Source organism: Coenobita brevimanus, chromosome 64 (genome assembly GCF_032717465.1).
Source record: "Coenobita brevimanus isolate Jiangsu-jjx chromosome 64, ASM3271746v2, whole genome shotgun sequence".
In the NCBI taxonomy this organism is placed as follows: domain Eukaryota; kingdom Metazoa; phylum Arthropoda; class Malacostraca; order Decapoda; family Coenobitidae; genus Coenobita; species Coenobita brevimanus.
Window position 1 is genome coordinate 30,056,613 of NC_137017.1, and position 12,902 is coordinate 30,069,514.

Below are 12,902 nucleotides of genomic sequence, written 5' to 3' on the forward strand. Positions count from 1 at the left end.
CTATGGACAAACAGATTAACAGAGTTCCGATTATTGATTACTTCTTTTGTATCTTCCATTCTTCGTATCGCTGGACGATTTCATTTGGATGGTTATGAGAAACTGTTTGAAATGGATTGACTGGATATAGCCTTCGCTTTCTTCTCTACTAGGGAGCTCAACTACGAGGAACATCATCATTAAGCATCGTTAAGCGAAATCCTAACCTCAGGCGGAAGGGTTGGGGAAATATATAAAGAGAATTACCGACTGGAACTGCCAGCACCTGCCGACAGCGTGTTGACTCTAACTTGACAAGCATCTCTCACCCCTTTCAGCGCAGTTGATGGCAATGTGTAATCAGGCTGGAGGGACTGAACTAACTAGTTACGGAGGAGACTCATTCCTCCCACGTAACTACAGGCTCATCGAACTATATGCAACAACGACGTATTGTGTGAATGACTCTGTTCCGTCAGATGAAAACATGTCAAGTACATTGCTGCACAGTTTTCAGTTCACTTTTGTTTTGCTCTGGAACGTACAGTAATCCAGATCACTTCCCTTTATCTTGCCAGATCCATCCCTTCCCGTTTTTTCTTCCCTTTTTATTTCAATATCTCAGTTTTTCTTGCTTTTTGACCCCTACCGACGTTATCCCAGTTAATACCTCACCATTTGCGTCTACCTTCATTTATTATATCTCCCTCTTTCCTTCATTTTATACTTTGCACTTCTCATTTTATGATCTTCCTTTATCCCACTCTACACCTCTCTTATCATCCTCATTGTAGCAGCCTTGTTTGTCTGTCACTGTAATTTCTCCGGTACTGCTTGTCTTGTGACACTCCTTTACCCTGTTGTGCACATTTCTTATCGGAGCTATTCATGTACCTTCCTCTGTTACTCTTTTTTACTCTCCATTTCGTGTCTATACTCGTCTTCATCTCACCATTCTTCTTGCGTCTGTCCCTCGTTTTATTCTCAGTTTTGCCACCGTCTTATATACCCTTAGAGTATGATCTTCACTCTTCTTTTGCCATCGTCAGTATTTTCTTATTTATTTGTTTTCTAGTTTGTTATCCCTTTTTATCTCATTTTACCCTCCTGCAATCTGCATCGTTCTTCTACTTTCGTCTATCCCTCTTTGTATCCTCACCTTTACATCCTCATATCGCCCCAGTATCATCTACCTGTGACTATTTCTACTTATACTCTCTTCATACCCCATTACTTCGTGACCTCTCCCTCCTTTATCCCTCTCTACACTTCCCCTTTCTTCATCGTTTCTCTGCCGTTGTCTGTCCCTTCTTTCATTCTCTCCTTACATGTAATCCTACTTTATGAAGTTCCATACTGTCATATTCCTGCTACCTTCTTTGCTTTTCCTATCTCTGTAATCCCTTCCTACTTAACACCGTAATCTCTACACATCCCCATTACCTCTACTCCCTCCCTGCATCCCTACCCAGCAACCTTTCCTCGTACCTCATTATCTGCATCTCTTGTACGTTCCGCATTTCTCCTCTGTTTCTTTTTTTTTCTTCTTCTTCTTCTTCCCTCCAGCCCTCTCAAATAATTTTTTTTTCATCGTCTTTCACCCTCACTTGTTTTCCCTCCAACACCCTTTTCTTGATCAGTCCACATCCCCTCCCCTATTCCACCTACCCTAATCATTTCTCCTACATTCATGCCCTCTAATCTACCTCTGTTTCTCCGCCCCTTCCACTGCTCCTAATCCGCTCCTGCCTCTTTATTCATTCATTCCCATGCTTTCTTGTCCTCTATGCTTTTCTCTCTCCCAGCTGTGTTTTTCTTTTGCCATGCTCTCCTTTCATCCACGTGTCCCGATGAATATCCATTGCTTAGGGCCGTGGATGATAAAATTGCTACCCCTGAAGCGATACCGAGACACTGACCCAGTTCACCCCAATCATATTTTTACTTTTTCAGTCGGAGAACGTGTGGGAAACTGTAAACATTTTGTGCGATGTTCAGAAAGGATAGCTTTGTGCTTGTCGTCGTTCTGGAAAGAGAAATTTTGTGTATAAATAAATATATATATATATATATATATATATATATATATATATATATATATACGGTATATATATGCTTATTTAATTATTTTTTTGTAATTTTAGGTCTTTTATCCTCAGCAGTCAATATTTTGATGTCATACTGACAAATAATAAACAATTATAACCTTTCAACATGACCTAGAAAAAACTACCGGTATGAAAATTTTGACAGCACAGGAGCGACCTGCTGCGGTGAAAGAGGTAGAATCAATACGGTAATGTTCATTAAAAAAAAAAAAAAAAAAAAAATCTTCTAGCATCCGTTGGCTGGTTTTTCGTAGTGAAGGAATGTGTTTTAACGACAGCTAGTGCAACAATGAGTGAAAACTTTGTGTTCCCTCTTCACCGTGCCTCTACCTTAGCTAAACCTCAGAGCTTCCTGTCCCTCTCCCTGCCTGTCTCCCCGTCTGCCTGCCTGCCTCTCATTTGGCCACACCATGTAATCTTGATACAACAGGGGTCGGGCCGAGGGGAAAGCCGCACCTTATCAACAGCGCCCGTCCCATCTCCTTCTCCCGTCTGACCCCAAGGGAGTGATTAAACCAATTTACATTTTATCAGCCACACAGTTACACGCCCTCACACTGATACCATCCTGCTGGGTTTCAAATAAACCCTTTTATTTCCTTTTTGGATGTATGTAGCCAGTTGTACAAGCTGCAGCTGCCAGAGAGAAAACGAAAATAGCAACTTCATTTTTTAGACACAAGACTGACTTCGTACTTTGGAAGATACAAGGTTAATTAATTTTCAACGAACCAAGGGAAACGAGCGGGTTGAGTCTCCCTCGCCCCTGCTTATAAGGAAATAGATTAACACATTTCCCCGTCGGAGGTGTAAATCCCAGGTGACTAAAAAGCTTTTTGCAATATCCGTTGTTGGGTGCATAAAGATGAGAGAAGCTTAGGAACCTCGCACTTTTTACCAGAGGCTGTTTTATTTCATTTTCGTTTATTTGATTAATTAGTCAGTCAGTTCTGTAGATGGATGATTGATTGGTTAGTTGCTTAGTTTTTGGTTGGTTAATATGCGGATGACTAATATTAATCATCTTATAATATCTAATAATGGGTACGATACGTAAGGAAGAGAGGAGAGCTTATGAAATTCGTAGGTATTTAGAAAAGTTGTTCTCCGTTGTAAGGATGAGCAAACATCTTCCCACAATATCAAATAGTGGTTACAGAAGAAACCCTTAACATATTCCCACGTGCTCACCAGGCATTGTTTATACTCTTGATCCTAGACTGCTAAAAATTCACCCATAATATCCAACTGTGGGTATAGAAGGTAGTGAAAACCTCAAGGATCCCGTGTGTAATTGCCACATTTTTTCTCTTTGAACCTGACGCCCACGTATCCACCTTCGGCATCCTAGGTGGGTACAGAAGGATGAGAAAATCTTTGAAAATGTATACGTATTAAAATTTCCCTGATTACAGGTGACAAAAAATCCATCCACATCAAACTGCTGACACAAGGGAAAAATTACTTAGGACAAGGAAGAGAGGAAAGCTTTAGAAATGTATAATGATATATGAAAGTTGCTGTTGTTGTTTGTTTGCTGAGGACGAAAAATCATCATGTATATCTAGTGGTGAACACGGCAGGAAGAAAACTAACTTCCATGTAAATACCGAGTGTAATTTATACCGTTGATCTTGGTTAACAAAACTTCCACCTTTAATATCCACATGTGGATACAAAAGAATTCTGTACATAATTACCAGATTTTTTTTGCTTTGATGCTGATAATTATGTTGCCACCTTCATCATACTGGGTGGATACAAAAGGAGAGAAAATCTTGAGAAAGAACTGAAATCCGTCTACATCAAAAAGTGGAAACAGGAAAAAAAAAAATGTTGATATATGTACGTGATCACCAGATGCTTTTATTATTATTATTATTATTATTATTATTATTATTATTATTTTCCGGAATGGCTAAACATCGTCCTTACGAATCGTGAGTGCTTTTGTATGTGTGTGTGTGTGTAGCCATTTATAGTAACGATATCAACTCCATGAACCCTTTCTCAAACGGATATATCTCTCCAAAGTGAAGAAAATTATCAGAATTTAACCAGAAAGTAAAAAAAAAAAAAAGTCATTGGATTAAAAAGCTCACGAATTCTATACCTTTTCACCAGATCCTCCCCCCCTCCTTTTTTTTTTATCTCGCCTGAAAAAAAAAAAAAACTCGTGCTACAACATCCGGCGCTACGTACAGACTGAAGAAACGCTAAAGACACTCGTGGGGCTTGCCAGATGTTGTCTTTGCAATGGGATGGAGAGGGAATGTTGTGTGTGCTGTATATTCAGCTTTGAGGGAGAGGCAGAGGTACAGGTAAATATTTGGATCTGTGTATACAAGGAAGTCTGGGGGAGGTAGCGGCCGACTTCTTCCTCCACACTGAGAAACTGGAGATCCTTTTTTGAAACTTAACAGGAAAATTACGAATGCAAGGGCCATCATCATCATCCTCATCATCATCATTTTTGTCATATTTCAAACTGTTGCATGGAATTACTATTCAGAAGTGGTAGAATGATAATTGCTTGTATCACTGTAATCATCGTCGTCTTCTTGTTCCTCACTATTGCATGGTGTTGTACAGGTTCAGAAATTGGAACAAAAAAGCACTAAAGTAAGAGAACTTTCAGTATTGCTCAGTGATGTGGACCACACATCTATTTAGTCACCACTCAACCTCCTGAAATATTTGCTGTACCCCAAAGATCTAAAATTACACACACACACACACACACACACACACACACACACACACACACACACACACACACACACACACACACACACACACACACACACACACACACACACACACACACACACACACACACACACACACACACACACACACACACACACACACACACACACACACACACACACACACACGTGGTATGGATGTCTTTTCGTCAATTGCAGAGTTAAAATAGGGATAAAACCAGAATGTCCTTCATTTACACCATATACTGTACTTCATCCTCCCATTTCTACCCTCCATGAGTTTTTTGGTGTTCCCATTATTCATATTCCACTCACTCGCATCTCAGTAACCACATCAACTCGCATAATTCCTGCCCTTCCGCGTTTTGTATCCTCAAATCCATTCATACACATTCTTTTCGCCGCCATTTCATATAGGCTGTATGTGACATTGCCATTTAAGCGCAGAATTCTGTTCTTTCTTCATTAGACTTCCATACATCACATCGTTCGGATGTGTCTGCTTTTCTTACCCTATCCTTCTTAAGCAACCTACTTAACTCCTTTATAGACCTGTCCATTGCTGTCAGTGATTTTTTTCTACTCATACTGCTAAAAAACTGACATCTGCGTGCTGACGTGGGAACAACATACCCCACATGCAGTCATCTTACGGCCTCCCTACTTATCGGTAATGTTCTTTTTCATGCCAAGGCATTTGGTCTATGTTCTTCCCGGTTCGTGTACATATGCTTCTCATCCTCATCCTCATCCTCATCCCTTCTTCTCACAGCACCGTAAGAGTTAAACTCTTCCACCACTTCCAGTCTGTCCTCACTGTCCAGTGCAACACACTGTGAGTCACTACTCGTTCAGATTCGACGCACACAAGCATCGCTAACCTCTGAACCGGTATTCATAGATTCTCTTCACGGTTAGCTAGCAACATATTATCATCTGCATATATCAGATCGGAAGTAGCTCTTGCCATTCATCATCAGTTTCACTCCTAACCCCGTAGCTTTTCTTTTTTTTTACTTTTCTGTGAACTAATACAGCATGAGGACATGGCATAGCCTTGTTTTACTCTAGCACTGGTATGAACAGACAAGGGGGAACCCGGACACCAGTTAGTTACTGTATGTCTCCCATCAGTACTAGTATTGTATCAATTACCCAGACATCCATCAACATTTACAAATGCTTCCACCACAAAAAATTTGTCGTATTCAGTAGCTTTCTTTTCATACCTCCATAAATTGTCCATAATTCCTCCATCTCAGTGTTGTATTTTATTTTTTCATAACTTTAGTAACTTTCTATTCGTCAGATATTCTTTCTTCAATGTCTTTCGAACTATCAGTATTTTATTTAATTAGGCCTATCCCTCACCGTACTACAGTCTATCTTGGTCATCACTCAGCAGGTATTGTAACACATCTTAACCTTTTCTATCACAATAAATTGTACCTACAACACTCAATAGACCTTTGCTTCGATAAATTTTGCACACAGGTCATACATTACACTCTTCTTCAGCTCCATTTATCCAAGTTTTTCACAGATTTTCGGCAAACAGTTCATGGCGTTCTTTTCATTTTATTGCCATTTCTGCATGTACCCCCTCAAAACCTGCTGGCCTCTCACTCTGCAATATTTTCACAGCCTTCTTCATTCCCTTCACCGCGACATTTCTTGGGTCCCACATTACTTCACTGTCCGTCACTCAGTTCTGTTAACATAGCAAGATTACAAATGCATGAGATATACAGCATCTAAATTAAACGAACTTGTTAATGCTATTTATGTGAATTTTTCCGCAGATCCTAATGACATACGAGAACCAAAATCATCTCGTCTTCCCTGCGACATTAATGGCCTTATCAAACTCTGTGATTAAGTTTACCCACGATTAAGCACAGTAAATTGCTACACTAATGACATGTCGCAGCGCAGATTTATTTCTTCCCTTAGTCTCCCGGTCTCTCGTTATCGATACACCATAATGACATGTTCCAATTTTTTCCTCTATTCCTCGTCCTGCTTATTATTGCTCCAGTGCACATTTATTCCTCCCTTCTTTTCCTATCCTTATTGCCATTTTGTTGATGAAATTATTACGGCAGATATTTCTTTATGTCTCACGGACTCTTACTGTTTCCGTAACAATTTTTTGTTCTCCTTCCTACCCTGATTTCTCTAATAATATAATCCTGTTTGGGTTAATTCCGTCTTTTACTCCATCTCTTTATTGTTGATGACGTTTTGCAATTGATATTTCTCTCTGCATTCCCCCCTTCATCAGTAATTATTGCTAGAACACTAATATGATCTTTGTGTTCATCTTTTTATTTTTGTCCACCGTTGATTTTTTCTCCCCTCCTCTTTCTTGTCTTTGGTTTCCGATAAATTAATGAAACACAACGCATATTTATTCCTTTATCCTCATTTGTTTATAATCCTAGAAGAAGTTTATGCTTCTTCTTTCTCCTCATCTCTTACACCTCTTGTCTCATTTTCTTTTATTTTTGTTTTTTAATCGATACACTACTGTCAATAATATTTCAGTACAATTAATCGCTCTCTCTCTCTCTCTCTCTCTCTCTCTCTCTCTCTCTCTCTCTCTCTCTCTCTCTCTCTCTCTCTCTCTCTCTCTCTCTCTCTCTCTCTCTCTCTCTCTCTCTCTCTCTCTCTCTCTCTCTCTCTCTCTCTCTCTCTCTCTCTCTCTCTCTCTCTCTCTCTCTCTCTCTCTCTCTCTCTCTCTCTCTCTCTCTCATCAATCCACCGCCTCCGAGTCACCTCCCTTTTCACCACCATCACTGCCACCCACCAATTTCCCGCCCAAGGGTGTGGTATCGTTTCCTTATCCAAAATAGGAATAGTAACTCTCTTTCCAAATCATCTGTTAGCCAGCAATTTCTCTCTCTCTCTCTCTCTCTCTCTCTCTCTCTCTCTCTCTCATTATCCCTCCCCAGTTTATTCCCTCTCTCTTTCTGCTCATCTCTTATTATCGGGTTAGGTGGTGCTCATCTTGTCCCTACCTAGCTTGGTGCGTGCTGGTGTAATGCGCTTATTGGTAACGAGGGAGACAGGTGGAGGATGTGGAGGAGGAGGAGGAAGGTATGGAGGAGGAGGAGGAGGAAGAAGGTATGGAGGAGGAGGGAAGGAGGAAGAGGAAGGTGTGGAAGAGAGAGGGAAATGACGAGGAGGATGTGGAGGAGAGGCGGGAAGGATGGGGAAGATGTGGAATAGAGAGGGGAACTGCGAGGAAAGGAAGAGAATGAAGAGAGAGAGAGAGAGAGAGAGAGAGAGAGAGAGAGAGAACAGAAGCGAGGTAGGAGGAAAAGGAACAAAAAAGAATATATTATGTGGGAGGAAATACTACAGAGAGAACAGAGAGAAAGAGAGAGGAGGAACAGAGACGTGTAGAAAGGAGGTGGAGGAATATAGAGGAGTGTACATAATGTGGGAGGACTGTGGAGAGCAGAACAGAGTGGAGTAGGAGTAGAGAAGAGGTGCAGAGAGGTTGAGGGGAGAGGAGGAAGAAATGACAGGAGCAGAGATGAGTTCATAATGTGGGAGGACTTGGGTGCAAGAGAGGAGGAGGAAGAGGAGGAGGAGAAGGAGGAAGATACTGTAATATATGGAGAAAGCAGAGATTAGGAGGAACCAGAGGAGAAGCAGAAGGAAGGAGAAACTGATATGAGGAGGAAGAAAGGGAAGTAGCAGTAGAGTGTAATTTAGTGGGAATAGGATGAGAGCAGAGAGGAGGAGTATAGGAGCATAAAGCAGGAGAAGCATGGAGAAGTCGAAGGTGGAGGAGGAGGAGGAGCAGATAATATGGAGGGACTATGGAGAGAGCACGTAGCGTAAACTGAGGGACTGTCATATGGTACTCGCTTCTGTTTAGGTGGTAGGGTACGTCGCCCTATGTCAGTTGCCATGAACACACTGACACCCGCTATCATTATGGACAGGATCATCAGCCTGTGTTGGTCACAGTATTGCTTCCTGATTAACAGTCAAATTTTACTAAATTATAGCATCACTGTTATTATTATTATTATTATTATTATTATTATTATTATTATTGCTGTCATCATCATCAAGATAAGTTTATCAGTCAGCTGTGGTTAAAGAGCCCAACATTTATCAGTTATTATATTAAAACGCAGTCATAAAGTTGGATAAGTTTAAAGATATATCACATCTATCAACAATTTCGTTTTGTCTTGTTTCTCTTATAAAGGCGTCAACATGCTTGCATGCGCCGGCCATGCGCACCTAATGGCGGCTTTTCTACGCTGCTTTATCTTAAGCAGCCTCTCTGTTCAGTTTTACGTCACACTGTGACCTCCCCAAGTGTTGTTTGGTCTGCATCTAATAGCTCTATCCTCAGCTCTGTAATTTTCTTAATTTTTAGTTAAGCTCTTAAGAACGTTGGCGGATTTATTATTATCCATGATACCTGTAGCAGATTTTGTTCATTACAGTGGATGTCTGTCGTAATTCAGGGGTTGCTAAATGTCTCCATTAACCCTTTCATTATTGCTATGCTCTTGTCTTTAACTAGGGTAAATTTTCACATGAATACGGTGTTAGTCGCGAAGAAAACTATGAAAGTACGTACAGTTATAGAATAGTCTCATTTTGCCACAGAGCCGCTGTAAATAAGATGCAAAAAGACGACAATCTTCGCCAAGCAGAAGTGAAAGAACTATAGGCCATTATTATTGTTATTATTATCATCATCATTATTATTATTATTATTATTATTATTATTATTATTATTATTACTTGGAGAGACAAGACTGAAAATGAAGAAGTGAAGGAGCGTCGTGGGGTGGATGTGGATGTGATAGGAAGCGTTAGGAGATATACACTGAAGTGGTTTGGCCATGTGGAGAGGATGGAGAGCGAGAGACTGACGAGGAGAGTGTATGTGAGTGATGTGGAGGGGAGGAGATGGAGGGAGAGGCCAAGGATGGGGTGGAGGGATGGAGTGGAGAGGTATATGAGAGAGGGGTGTGTGTGAGCTGGGAGAAGGGCAGTGAAATGACGGGGGACAGGGCGACAAGGAGGCTATTTGTTTGTGGTCATCCCTTACGGGATTAAGGCGTCTGGCAATTGATAGATAGATTATTGTTATTATTATTATTATTATTATTATTATTATTATTATTATTATGTTATTTAGGATGATAATATTTAAAAATTCCAACCAAAGATGCGCATACTAAAGCGCATCACCCATCTTTATTTGGGCTTAACATCGATTAAAACATAACGACCACCCCAGGAGAAATGGCTGGCTTTGGTGGAGATGGAACTTCCAGGGATGCTCAGCGTTGCGCCGCTAATACAGGCAAAAGCATAAACGTTGAGTCTTTTCCGAGAAAGGCGAGTTAGGACGTAAACGACGGGGAGCAGGCAGATAATTATATATATATATATATATATATATATATATAGAGAGAGAGAGAGAGAGAGAGAGAGAGGGAGAGAGAGAGAGAGAGAGAGAGAGAGAGGTTATATATATATATATATATATATATATATATATATATATATATATATATATATATATATATATATATATATATACAGTATATATATATGTAATGTCGTGGAAATGCATATGAATTCTTTAACTACTCCAGCAGGTGTAACTTTTTACGACAAATTTAAATGATTACTGTACAAACAGTTGCTAAAGTGGCTTCCCGGATGGCCAAGATCAGATCTCACACACACACTGCCAGACGCCATGTATCCCAAACGGGGTGGCCAAGGGCTTAGAGTTAATTGTTTTACAGGGAGGGGCACTAATCCTCCACCAACCCCACGTGACACGTAGGGAGAACGTTATGCCAACAGCATCTGGTGTTCCCAGGCGGTCACCCATCCAAGTACTAACCAGACCCAACGTTGCTTAACTTCGCTGATCGGACGGGAAGCGGTGTAAAGATCAGATCTAATTAGAAATAATCGTCAACATGGTGGAAACATGGTAGTCAGTTATCGCTGTTGTTTTTCTAAGCCACATCATAATTAACTATAATGGGTCGGATGGGTGGACGGACTGGTGGGATGGGCAGGATGGGTGGGGTGGTCGGGTAGGGTTGGTGGGTGGGTGAGTAGTTGGAAAATAGGTCCATGGTAGGAATAGGTCCATGGGGAATATATCCTCAGGAAAATGAGCTCAAGGAGGAACACAGGTTCATTGGGTAAAATGAGATCTCGGGGGCCTTCTCCCACAGGGGTGGTGGCCATCCAGGGTCCCAGGCACGATCATAGAGTTTTACCCGGGGAGCGCCAAGTACCGCTGCCAGTACTCAGTATGTATGTAATGTAAATGTTTGTTGTATATATTTTAGTGGATGATAATAACAATTCAAGAGTGTCTTCACAAAAAAACACCATTTTAGTATGTGGGCACATGTAGGTGTAATCCCAGTGGAGCAAAAGGGGTGGAGATCAGTGTCACGAAAGTAGGTTGACAGAAGAATCACACCTACATAGAAGCTGTAATTGTGGTATTATCAATATATCAGTATATGGACATTGTTTTTCCATCTGCAAGGTGAGTCTCTTTGCTGAGTGAGAGAGGCGAGGGTGAAAAAGATGGAGACCAGGGAGACATACACAGCAGAACTTCAGTAGACCCACAGTGAAACTGTTTTTGTTGTGGGTATTCATTCAGGGTGCTCCGAGCCTTGTCGTAGCTACTAACTTCAGGTGATTGTAGGACTAATTTTAAGTTTTAAAAATGTGATATCAAAATGGGTCCGCTGCTCATCGGTTACCATACTACAATTATTGGTAACCTTAGGCGTGACTTATGAGAGACATAATTTTCGCCCATATGGTCATTTGTAAGTGATGTTTTGCTACGGCTGAAAATTAGATCCATTTTAATATGCCAATTTTTGCTCTAAATCTGGCTCCAAATGACCAGAAGGTAGTTCGTCAAATCCTGGAACACCCTATATAGCGTGTCAACAAAACTCTTTCGTTGGTAATGTGTGTGTCTTCAGAATTAGAGCTGGGATGCGATAAACGGAAAGCATGGAGATGAAAGAATTATAAGCATATACTGACAGTGTATTATATAGGCTTCAGTTTGTATATGGATATATTTCCCTCGCTTCAGCACATAGTGATGCTGGAAAATCAAGACACACAGTGATAGTAACTTTGCCCTTTTGACTAGATGTGGACGATTTTTATTCACGAACCCTGCTGTTTTCTCGTTCCAGATTTTCTCTCTCTCTCTCTCTCTCTCTCTCTCTCTCTCTCTCTCTCTCTCTCTCTCTCTCGTTCACACACACACACACACACACACACACACACACACACACACACACACACACACACACACACACACACACACACACACACACACACACACACACACACACACACACACACACACACACACACACACACACACACACACACACACACACACACACACACACACACACACACACACACACACACACACACACACACACACACACACACACACACACACACACACACACACACACACACACACACACACACACACACACACACACACACACACACACACACACACACACACACACACACACACACACACACACACACACACACACACACACACACACACACACACACACACACACACACACACACACACACACACACACACACACACACACACACACACACACACACACACACACACACACACACACACACACACACACACACACACACACACACACACACACACACACACACACACACACACACACACACACACACACACACACACACACACACACACACACACACACACACACACACACACACACACACACACACACACACACACACACACACACACAGTGCTCCCTTTCGCTGTATGAGTGTAGATAGAGACTGAAAGAAGGGAGTAAAGGTAGACGATAGGGGGAAGGTCGGAGGAGGTTGATGGATGCAGTGTTGCCGATTCACGCAGTTTCAGTCAGCATTGAAAATTAAAAAGATGCGGGACTTCAGTACAAGAAGGAACCGGCTATATCATGATTAGCACTTCCTGTTTTGTGTTTCATTT

At 41.2% G+C, this 12,902-nt stretch overlaps 1 pseudogene; it reads right to left on the minus strand.

Annotated features, from left to right (window-relative positions):
• Nucleotides 1-10,663: 10,663 nt before the first annotated feature.
• Nucleotides 10,664-10,791, minus strand: LOC145404758 (5S ribosomal RNA; annotated as a pseudogene).
• Between the last annotated feature and the right edge of the window lie 2,111 nt (nt 10,792-12,902).